This window comes from Salvelinus fontinalis, chromosome 2 (genome assembly GCF_029448725.1).
Source record: "Salvelinus fontinalis isolate EN_2023a chromosome 2, ASM2944872v1, whole genome shotgun sequence".
In the NCBI taxonomy this organism is placed as follows: domain Eukaryota; kingdom Metazoa; phylum Chordata; class Actinopteri; order Salmoniformes; family Salmonidae; genus Salvelinus; species Salvelinus fontinalis.
Genome location: NC_074666.1, coordinates 35,029,575 through 35,041,876, shown reverse-complemented (window position 1 = coordinate 35,041,876; position 12,302 = coordinate 35,029,575).

Genomic DNA, 12,302 nt, shown 5'->3' with positions numbered 1-12,302 from the left:
CGGTCCGGGGGAACGAAGAAGGATGCAGTTCAAAAATGAGGGAGCACTGGGAGAGGAAAGCCGAGCAGGTTCCGGTATCTCCATTGTAGCACTCCGGAGGAGGTAAGCGGGGTTCTCGGGACACTGGGGTGTCCGGGGAAGCGGCGCTGCAAATAGTCGAGTTACTGAGGGGCTGGGATGTTAACGTCATGGTAGGCTGCCTGACAGACAAGCCACGGAATTGCTTCAGTAAAGTGTTCAACGCATGGTCATGGCGTTCGGCCAAGGTCTGGAACCCTTCCATAAGACCGCAAAGCAACTCCTCGTGCCTTCAATAGTGGCTCCTTGGGAGGAGATGGCGTTGCGGAGCTGGTCCGGGTCTGCTGGGTCAGTCATGGCGAGTTCGTACTATCACGTTTAGGTAAGACCCAGATGCAGACTGTGTTGAAGAAACAAAAGTTTATTACAACAGGGGAAGGCAAACGACAGGTCAAGGCAGGCAGGGGTCAATAATCCAGAGAGGGGGTAAAGGGTCAAGAACGGCAGGTAGGTAGTCTCAGGGTTACGGCAGGCAGAATGGTCAAAACTGGGAATGACTAGAAAACAGGAGCAAGAAACAGGCAGGAGCAGGGAAACAAATGATGGTAGGTTTTACGAACAGAACGGACTGGCAACAGACAAACAGAGAACACAGGTATAAATACACAGGGGATAATGGGGAAGATAGCGACACTTAGAGGGGGGTGGAGACAATCACAAAAACAGGTGAAACAGATCAGGGTGTGACAATCTTGCTCTCTCAATGCTCAAGTTGTTTTTATTTACATAGAGGCTAGTGAAACATGCTAGATGACTTCATATGATCTGCCATGAACTTCCACTATAAATAGATGCCGTACATGCCAGCAATCCCTTTATACTATGCAATATCCATACTCCTTGCTTCCTCAACACATACTTCTAACTTTGAAGTATACCTTGCAATGATTCATTACATTTAGTTTTTTCCTCTTTCTCACCCTGTTATTCATATTTCAACTCTTGGAACTCACTACCAGGTTGTCACTTCACTGACTCTCTCTTGACACTGGATGCAGGTACATATCTGCTACCTGAGAAGATCCTTTGTATCCTATGTTCACCTAACCTACTCCGCAGACCTGAGTTCAAATACTATTTAGGGTATTTAAATTACTTCCAAAGACATTTCAAAGTAAGTATTTAGATATGTTTTGTTTGAAAAGACAAGTAGTTGTATATTGGAATGTATTTGGAAATACACTTGGAAAGTATTTGAAAATAATCCCATGCATTAGGTATTTGAAAATAGTATTTGAAAAAGTATTTGAAAATACTTTCAAGTGGTAGGCTATTTATAGGAAAGTATTTGAAAATACTTCCAATAGAAGTAGTTCATTCGGGTCACATTATTTGAATATACTCAAATAAACAGGAAATAAGTAAATATTTAAATAACAAATAATCAAATACAGGTGTATTTGAAACCAGGTCTGCTACTCGGGCATCCAATAGTCTTCCTTTCATTTGCCTAATATTAGGTAAGACTTGCATACTTTGGACAAACATAAGGCCTTGAGTTAGGTATAGATGTTCCATATGCTGAACTCAAACATAAACATGACACTTCCGTACAACCTGTTGAATCATTAGTGCACTGGGCCGCTTGTCATCCCAGTAGTGTGTGCCTCTTTTCTCTTTTCTCTCATTCTGGTGAGTGCTATTAAATGAAAGCTTTAGCTGCCATCAAGGACAACTCCTTGTCAGATTACTGTACCATTGATAGTGATAGTGTTTGAAGATAACATTTCTCCCACAGGAGAACATATTTATTTTTCATTTCTGCACAAACCCATTTTTTTCCATTGACTTTGACTTTGGCACAATGAAATATATTTCTCTCTCTCAATTCAATTATATTCAAGGTGCTTTATTGGCATGGGAAACATATGTCAACATTGCCCAAGCAAGTGAAGTAGATAAAATACAAAAGTGAAATAAACAATACAAAAGTGAAATAAACAATAAAAATGAACAGTAAAAATTCAACTCACAAAAGTTCCAAAAGAATAAAGACATTTCACATGTCATATTATGTATATATACAGTGTTGTAACGATGCGCAAATGGTTAAAGTACAAAAGGGAAAATAATCAAATTCTTTGTGGATGTGTGTAATCTGAGGGAAGTATGTGTCTCTAATATGGTCATACATTTGGCAGGAGGTTAGGAAGTGCAGCTCAGTTTCCACCTCATTTTGTGGGCAGTGTGCACATAGCCTGTCTTCTCTTGAGAGCCAGATCTGCCTACGGCAGTGGCCTCGCGCTCTCTCTCTCACTCACTAACTAATTTACTCACGTACTCACATACATATGGTTCCACCTGTCACCAGAGGGCATCAGAGACCGTCCTAGAGACATTAACGACTCTCAGGTGTGTCCTTTTACTCATTATTATGTCCCTGTTAAAAGAGGGGTGTTTTCTGTTGTCCTTTGTAGAAGCTTGAATTGTTTACTGTGTGTGCACACGCATGTTAGTTTCCTGAGTGAGTTTTTGAAACTTAGGCTGTGGTTCAAACTCATAAAAGACACACCCTCGTCCACTTACCCTCACCTTATGCCCTTTGGGGAATCTCCATTGCCACCTGGAAGGACGGTCCAAATGATTAGCCAAGCAAGGGAAGTTTGCAATATAAGCCCCTCAGCACCTCATTTTTATTTGAGTGTACAATTATGTTCACTCCCCGTCCTGAAACCCCCCATGATTCAATTTGTGATGATTGGACATCCGCTAGGAAAAGTCCGCAAAAACTTAAAAACAACATCAATGGAGAAGTCAACATAAAAGTGTAAGTAAAAACGAATGCAAATATGTTCGAAATTGTGCTACTAATGCACATGATGGCACAAACACGTCTCGTAAAAAGTAAATATGTTTTTGTTTGGTTATCTTTTGGAAATTGTAGAAGAAAAAAAAAATATTCTTCAGAAGTTCCAGCTAGGCAGGCTAACGTTAGTTAGCTAATTCATTTGCTAGCTATCATACAGTAGGCGTAAATGAATAATGATATATTTAATATAAGTAGACATGCACTCATAATTGACTGTAGCGCATATAGAGCACCCACAAGCTACCGGTGGCTGAAAACACAATCATTGCGGGATGAGCGAGTAAAGAATTTCCGGCCAAGGGTGGTCCATTTAAAAAGATAATTCCTTCCTCCCTTGCCCCTTGTCCTGCAAGTGTATACTCGTCAGACGTCATGATACGTCATCAGAAGTGTCCACTTAATTTGAGGGCTGAAGGGATTGGGTGTGTCTTTTAAGTGTTTGGACTGCAGGCTTAGTGTTTGTTGATTTTCAAGTGTACTGTGATCCTGCGGCTACTGTTTCTCAGGAAAGTAATATGTTATCCTTAACCACTGATTCCCTGTCTCGTCTCTTCTCTGCATCTTCTCTCTGTTCCATAGCGCACATGTACAGTTGAAGTCGGAAGTTTACATACACTTAGGTTGGAGTCATTAAAACTCGTTTTTCAACCACTCCACAAATTTCTTGTTAACAAAATATAGTTTTGGCAAGTCGGTTAGGACATCTACTTTGTACATGACACAAGTCATTTTTCCAACAATTGTTTACAGACAGATTATTTCCCTTATAATTCCCTGTATCACAATTCCAGTGGGTCAGAAGTTCACATACACAAAGTTAACTGTGCCTTTAAACAGCTCGGAAAATTCCAGAAAATGATGTCATGGCTTTAGAAGCTTCTGATAGGCAAATTGACATCATTTGAGTCAATTGGAGGTGTACCTGTGGATGTATTTCAAGGCCTACCTTCAAACTCTGTGCATCTTTGCTTGACATCATGGGAAAATCAAAAGAAATCAGCCAAGACCTCAAAGAAAATTGGAGACCTCCACAAGTCTGGTTAATCCTTGGGGGCAAATTCCAAACGCCTGAAGATACCACGTTCATCTGTACAAACAATAGTACGCAAGTATAAACACCATGGGACCACGCAGCCGTCATACCACTCAGGAAGGAGACGCGTTCTGTCTCCTAGAGATGAACGTACTTTGGTGCAAAAAGTGCAAATCAATCCCAGAACAACAGCAAAAGACCTTGTGAAGATGCTGGAGAAAACAAGTACAAACGTGTCTATATCCACACTAAAGCGAGTCCTATATCGACATAACCTGTTGTGTAACCTTGTAACCTCATGTTGTGGGGTTGCTTTGCTGCAGGAGAGACCTCGTGCACTTCACAAAATAAATGACATCACGATGAACACAAATTATGTGGATATGTTTAAGCAACATCTCAAGACATCATTCAGGAAGTTAAAGCTTGGTTGCAAATGGGTCTTCCAAATGGACAATGACCCCAAGCATACTTCCAAAGTTGTGGCAAAATGGCATAAGGACAATAAAGTCAAGGTATTGGAGTGGCCATCACAAAGTCCTGACCTCAATCCTATAGAACATTTGTGGGCAGAACTGAAAAAGTGTGTGCGACAAGGAAGCCTACAAACCTGACTCAGTTACACCAGCTCTGTCAGGAGGAATGAGCTAAAATTCACCCAACTTATTGTGGGAAGCTTGTGGAATGCTACCCGAAACGTTTGACCCTGTCACGGCTGTCAACAGAAGTAGACCAAAGCGCAGCGTCCTGAGCGTACATATTCCTTTATTTATATGACGCCGACAAAAACAAGAAACAATCCAAAACAACCGTGAAAGTAAAGGTCTAATGTGCCACAAACAAAGTTAACCTCCCACAAAGACAGGTGGGAAAAAGGGCTACCTAAGTATGGTTCTAAATCAGAGACAACGATAGACAGCTGTCCCTGATTGAGAACCCTACCCAGCCAAAATATAGAAATACAAATGTAAACTTCTGACCCACTAGGAATGTGATGAAAGAAAAAAAAGCTGAAATAAATCATTCTCTCCACTATTATTCTGACATTTCACATTCTTAAAATAAAGTGGTGATCCTAACTGACCTAAAACAGGGAATTTTTACTTGGATTAAATGTCAGGAATTGTGAAAAACTGAGTTTAAATGTATTTGGCTGTGTGTGTAAATTTCCAACCTCAACTGTATATATTTTAGAATGTAATTCATTTTCTGTAATACGAAATCTTTGCTATTCTGATTGTGGTGTTAATATTGATATCAGAGTATTGATTGACCTCATAGAAAACTGTTTAAAGCCAGTATGTGGTGTGTATGTTGGAGGGGAGGATAGGGGTGATGGATGGGAATTAACTTAACAAGATTCAGATAATAACAAGAGGTCAATTTAAACAATAAGTCATCTTCAATGGGATCATTATCGGCCTACCACTGTGTAGAGTGCTCTATTTCCCCTTCTCTCCTCCCTTCCTCCCCCTCTTTCCTTCCTCTCTCCTCCCCTCTCTCCCTTCCTTCCTCTCTTCTCCCTCACTCCTAAATCCTGTGAGACTTTGTTTTGTGGCAGGGAGCCATCACTTTATCAGACTACAAAAACCATCTGTCCCACCAGTCATCATTAAACCCTATTGGCTGTATCCCCTGTGGGCTCCTGAGCTACAGTAGCTCCACCAAATAGACATATGATGCCGATAGCTAGCAGACCTGGGTTAGAATACAATTTGAAATCTATCAAACACTTTAAATACTAGCCTGCCTGGAGTGCAAGATGGGCACTGGTTTACAGTGTTGGGACAATTATATTGGTCCATTAATCCAGACAAGCTCAATCAAGCACAGATAATATTAGTATAGCATTTGAACTCAGTTACAATAGCTAGGGCCACTCTGCTCTTGTCTCTGGTGAAAAGCCTTGACACATCCCATAGCATAGCGGCTGTGGCTGGCTGAAACTGACTGACAGTTTCATCATGATGACTACATTGTGTTGGAAGGTGCAGCACACTTCTTGACAGTTTCTGTCTAGGGTTCTGTAGTGAAGCTGTCAGCTGAAATGTCTCACCGTGGGAGAGTTTCTGCCAGAAGAGAATGATCTCTCCCACCACATCTAGCCTGGTAGTCATTCTGTATATAAAAGCTGTTGTTTTTACCATCAATGTCAAATCAATCTATTTTAATAATTATAACCTCATGTTGTTTATATTGATGTTTCAGATAACATTACTGACAATCTTGATTGTGAGTAGATTGTTGGAACAAGTATCACATGGTGCAACAAAGTTGTATAGCATCAACAGCATAAAAATGTTCTTCATTAGATCGTTTTTTTCCCAGACAGGGGAAACTGTCTGGGGAAAGACTAGAGGGGACTGTCTGGGGAAAGACTAGAGCAAAGAATACGCTTTCTGAGATTTAATCAACGACAATCACGTTTGTTGCCCCTTAAAATCATGTTGTGAAAAATTTACAGCGACTAATCACTAGCTAAGGGTCATAGGGAGTTCTTATTCTCCTGATTCTGCTAAATCTGTATGTGTGGGGTGTTAGACTGTTTCTGCCTAATTACTGTAGTTGTTATGAGCGACCCACCTAATTCATTACTCCTCTGAACATTTAATTAGCTGGTATGCCCAGCACAATTAAGCACTAAATTAGGACAAATGTAACTGCAAGCCTAGCAGCTTGAAGGACACACCACATCACACCATGTCCAAATGTGATTTCAGCTAGGAAAACATTCAGACCACGTTATAGCTTGACTCAGTCATTTGAGCCAGATGGACTGTCTCCGTCTCTTCAGTAAAGACAGTCCATTTATTTATTTGCTAATCGTTACATACAACTTTATTTTAAAATACTCTCTGAAAAAGTTCCAACATTATCAGTTCAACGTTTATCCTGCGATTTATTACATTATCTGGATGTATTACATCACAAGAAGTTCTTACATTATTGGAAGTTGTTACATTATCTTGTGTTATTACCTCATCCGTTGTTACAGTCCCCAATGAGATCAAATCTCTGACAAGAAAGACCTGGGCCAAGGTAGCAGCAGCATCTTTTGAATTACATGATAATTTCTTAATGAATAAAACCTCTCAAAGTGAAAGTGTTTAATAATAATACTGAAGAGATTCATCTGCAGCCTAAGTGAGTTGTTATGTGATTAACATTAATGCGAAGAGAGATTGTTCCAGTCTCATTCAGAGGCAAGGCACAGACCAAGATCTTAATTATTGAACCAGTCATTGATGTCTGCACAGCTGAGATAACAGAACAAAATAGCTCATTTAGATTTCATGGTGCAAATAGAAAAGGTACGTGGAAAAAGGGTAATTTCACAAGATTTACAGTAATTTCTGATCCTTTCATTGGAAATGAAGCATATTTTGTGCCATCACAGAGGCTGTTAGAGTGATCTGAAGCCTGGAGCAATGTTTGGAGAAACGAGGAGGCCAAATGCCCAAATGACTCCTGATGATGGAGTCATATAGGAGGGAGAAATCAATATTGGTCATCCCCACATGGGAAAGGGAAGTGGATCCTCTACTGTACATATTTATAAAGCCAAAAATAACAACAGACAGCCAATTGCATTGAACCCAGAGGGTTGAGGAATAAAAAGTAAGAGTGCCTGTTAGAAATGGTTCAATGAGCTAGGATACTGTATTATAAATGGATTAGTGTTGAACGCTCAACCATGTCAGTAAGTGCTGGGCTGTGGCAGAGTAACCACGCCCTAAATCAGAATAAGTTGAGCTATCCACCACAAAACAACACCTCACTTCAGCACTCATTCAGAAAGTAGCACAGGTTTGGTTTTGCTTCAGCACTCGCTCCTATCCCCATTGTGTCTTCGTGCACACAGAGTACAACCTGACAGTGGAGACCAAGTACAAAGCCTAATACAAAGCATGGCAAAGTAGATGAGTTTTTTCCACACTCTGCTTAAATTAACTATAACACCTTGGTTGCCATTCATTCAACAATAATTATTTAAATGGATAAAACATGCCCTTGATTTCCTGCAAAGCTAATTCTGCTCTCAGTATAAACAAAGTGCCCGTGCTGATAAGTTCAGCATACAAACTGCGTTGGACTAGAAATGATTGCATTTCTTTACCCCACTTTGCCAGATATTTAAAAATATATATTTTAATCAGATGCTGCCTTATTGCCTGTCTTACAACATTCCCAACAATTGTACAACAATGAAATAGAGGGTGAGTTTGGCATCGTGCCCTGGTTGGCATTAAGATAAAGGAGTTCCAGAGCCCTCCCGGAGGCGGAAGCTATCCCAGTTAATTCCCAGGGTTCCGCTGTGCTTTGAACAGGGATGGACTAATGAGGGCTATGTGGAAATTAGTGTGGCCTAGCTGCTCTGTGGCCAACCACCAGGCCTGCTCAGGCCTTCAGGGTTCTGTGTGCTCCATGTTAGGCCCTCTGTTTGGCCCTGTGTGACTGTAGCCAGCACAGATTCCACAGCAGTTAGGTCCAAATCCACCAGGCCATCCAACAGGGCTCCATGTTAGGCCCTCTGATAGGTGCTGTTAGGAGCCTCTGATAGGCCCCAGCCCGCCCAGCAGCCACAGCAGTTAAATGATCAGACCAGGGTAACAAGCTTGGTGAGAGGAGGGCAGGGATCAATAGCACTAGCACGGCCCTGGGTGTTGATTATGTGGATGCACTGCACTGGCTGTGAGGCTTGAGTCTTGTAAAATAGAGGACTACTGGGATTGCTCAGTTTCCCCTAAACTGCTCTTTTCACAGAGGTACTAAAGGAGCACTGTATCACTGTCGTGTCTTCAACATGCAGTCAGTATACTTCTGTGATGATTTAGGGAAGTTAAAGGTGGGGATTCAGGTGGGGGTTAGCACGGTCTGATGGGCTGACGAGGTGTTGAGGTTAGGATGGAGGGATGAGGAGTGGTAAAGGCTAGATAGTTAATAAACTGTTAGCCTGTGGTGTCACATGTACGTTAGTTCAAAGAGTTGTCATTCCACACTTCATTCCACACTTAAAAGGATGCAGTCCAGTATTTGGGTCCATCTCAGCATAGTCCTCAACCCCAGTAGGACCTGAACTATCAGGCTGTGGTGGATACCAGTACCCACAGGGTTAACAACAGAGACACAGAGTGTTGGTAAAAACTGTGGTAAAAAACATGGTCCAAAAATATAACTGGGTCATTCCACAAGAGTGACTTTTGTGTCCCTTTGATATTTTAGAAAGTGTGCACAAATATTGAATTTTAAAATCCTGTTATATTAAATTAACTGCCTTTGTAATATGGATACAGTGCATTCGGAAAGTATTCAGACCCCTTGACTTTTTCCAAATATTGTTACGTCATTCTAAAATTGATTAAATTATTTTTTTTCTCATCAATCTTCACACAATACCCCATAATGACAAAACAAAAACAGGTTTTTAGAAATTTTTGCAAATGTATAAAAATAAAAAAAGATCACATTTACATAAGTATTCAGACCCTTTACTCAGTACTTTGTTGAAGCACCTTTGGCAGTGATTACAGCCTCGATTCTTATTGGGTATGATGCTACAAGCTTGGGACACCTGTATTTGGGGAGTTTCTCCCATTCTTCTCTGCAGATCCTCTCAAGCTCTGTAAGGTTGGATAGGGAGCGTCGCTGCACAGCTATTTTCAGGTCTCTCCAGAGGTGTTAGATTAGGTTCAACCCTCTTACCAATAACAAAAAAACATTAAGCTTGCATTCTTGCCACTTACTTTAATATTTTTTATTTATTTAACCTCTTTAGATGGGAAAACTATTTTTTTATGAAGTTGTTTTTATGACAGAATGTTACACTTCTCAAAAGGCACAGAATTTGTGGAACGACCCAACTATTAGATTGCGGTCTTGATTGGTTACAACCTTATTGTCAGAGTGTTTATCTCTTACACTGTGATCAGTGTAATCCATCCACCCATTGCCAGGTCCCCTCTTCATCTATGTCAGACGAAAACATGAATTTCCTTCAACTTATTACACTGTACACTTAATGAAACAATACAGGCACAATCAAGCATGTGTGATTATTAATGACAATTTATTGCTTTGGGTTTACTCAAATTGGTAAACCTCTTGCTAAGAGCATCTCTCTTAGTCTGTAGCTGGTCTCTGTTATCTGGAAAGGATTGATACATATAGCTACTAGTTAAAATGGCAATTATTACTACTACTGAGTGGCAGGCGTTTATAAGAGCAATCTGCAATTGGTACATACATTTTTGGACTTTTAAATCAATAATATATATACGAATTGATTCTTATAGACCTGATAAATGCCTTATAAGATTAGTTCAACTGCCGTACCATACCCGAACCCAAAATATAAGCTTTCTTTACTCCATTATTTGTAAACAAACACTGTATAGTCTCAACATGGTTAAAACAATCATTTTGGGCCTCCCACTGCATTGCAGTGTTGCGGTGTCACTACAGCTGGGGTTCGATCCCATGGTGTGTCACAACGGGCTGCTACCGGGGGTCCCATAGGGTGGCGCACAATTGGTCCAGCATCGTCCGGGTTAGGGGAGAGTTTGGCCCGGGGTGGGGGTTTACTTGGCTCATTGCTCTCTAGCGACTCCTTGTGGCGGGAAGATTGCAGGCGATCGTCAGTTGAACGGTGTTTCAACTGAGCGGGTGTTAAGAAGGGGGGGGGTTTGGGGGGTCTCCCGAGCCCGTTGTAAAGAAAAAAGGTGTGTAAAAATTTAAAAAGTAAATAAAATGCTATCAGTTTGATCTCATGAATGGTCAGTCCTTGCATCCATAGCTCTCTCTATGAATTTGAGAGTGGTTATATTTCCCATCCGTCAGCAGGATTGGTAGGGTGCCAACTTTGTTTTTGGAGATAAATAAAACAGACCTATGGACAGTCTGCTAAAAAAGGACAGAATATCTTGATTGTGGTTTGCAAGTTTCTTAATTTCCTGCTGTCTCATGTAAGTGTGTATGTGTATTCTGTGTTATTATTTAGTTAGTTAGTAACTAAATGATTAAAGCAATTTGTGTAGTACTGAATAATCAGAAAGGCTGGGGTTCTTGCCGATCCAAGGATTATGCGACGTTCAGAATAAGACTAATATGAGGTAATGATTAATAAGTGACTGTTATCGATATGTAACCTATATTTATATATCTTTAGAATTTAAGTCGGGAGACGGTAAGTCGTTAAACAACTTCTTCCGTGGTGCCCCAAATTCCTAATGAGTTGTTACATGATTAATTTAATTGAGTAACAATTAAACATAGTTAGTTGATTCGATAAATAAGAGTCATCACATTAATGATAGTCACGTCACGACATACTGCATTTACATTTTAGTCATTTAGCAGATGCTCTTATCCAGAGTGACTTACAGTTACTGCGTTAATCTTAAGATAGCTAGGTAGGAAAACCACATCACAGTCATAGTAAGTACATTTTTCTTCAAAATAGCTATCAGCAAAGTCAGAGCTAGTAAGAAAAAATATATATTAAAAAGTTACGTGCAAGTGTTAGTTCACAAAGTGCATTCTTTTTTTCAGGTGAGAGAGGGAGGGAGAAAAGAGACTCTACTTAGGAGAAATGAGTAGCCCCAGCGCGACGACCAGATGCTCTTGGAATATGAAAGAAAACGTAATCAGATAAAGGGAGAGCAGCTGGAGTTGCTGTGTTCTCTGCGGCCCCAAAAAATGGGAAGGGAATGAAGGGCAGCATTGAATTCAGCGTTCTTGACCGCAGATCAGCAGTTCCAAATGCTGCCAGTGACCCAGAATTCTCACTACACTAAATTAGAAGGGTTGCAGCCAAGTGGTGGGGAGCGTCTGTAAAGCCTACAGGGAGAGGAGCGAACTGTGATAGAAAACACACACATAGTTGCCAAAGCTACAAAATAGAAATATTTGATCATCTGAAAATAACTAGGTATGATACTCAAGTGAGAGAGTGGTGTAGAGCCTCTCCTTCCTGATTTGAATAACTCGACAAAACCGTCTTTGTTTCGGCGACGGTCCGAGTTTTGCAATGAGACCGTCGCTTAAAGCTGCCGCTGAGAGTTTAGGGGAGCCTAATATTAATCATTTCATTGCAAAGGTGAAGAGCTCACCTCCCGGTACTAATTGCTGATTGCCTAGGAGAGGAGAAACCACTCCCCTCCAATACAGCCACTGATTACCAAAACAACAACAGTCACAAATTGCCCAGCCACTTAATCCTGGTTTATGTGTCAATAACCATTTGCAAGTTAATAGCAGTTCACACACGTAGTAAGCTACTGCGAAGACAGACAGTACTTAAAGTAGATGGCCCTGGCTAGCAAAAAGACAGTACTAGACGACAACAGATGAAGACAAAAATTACACTTATCACTCCTGGAGATC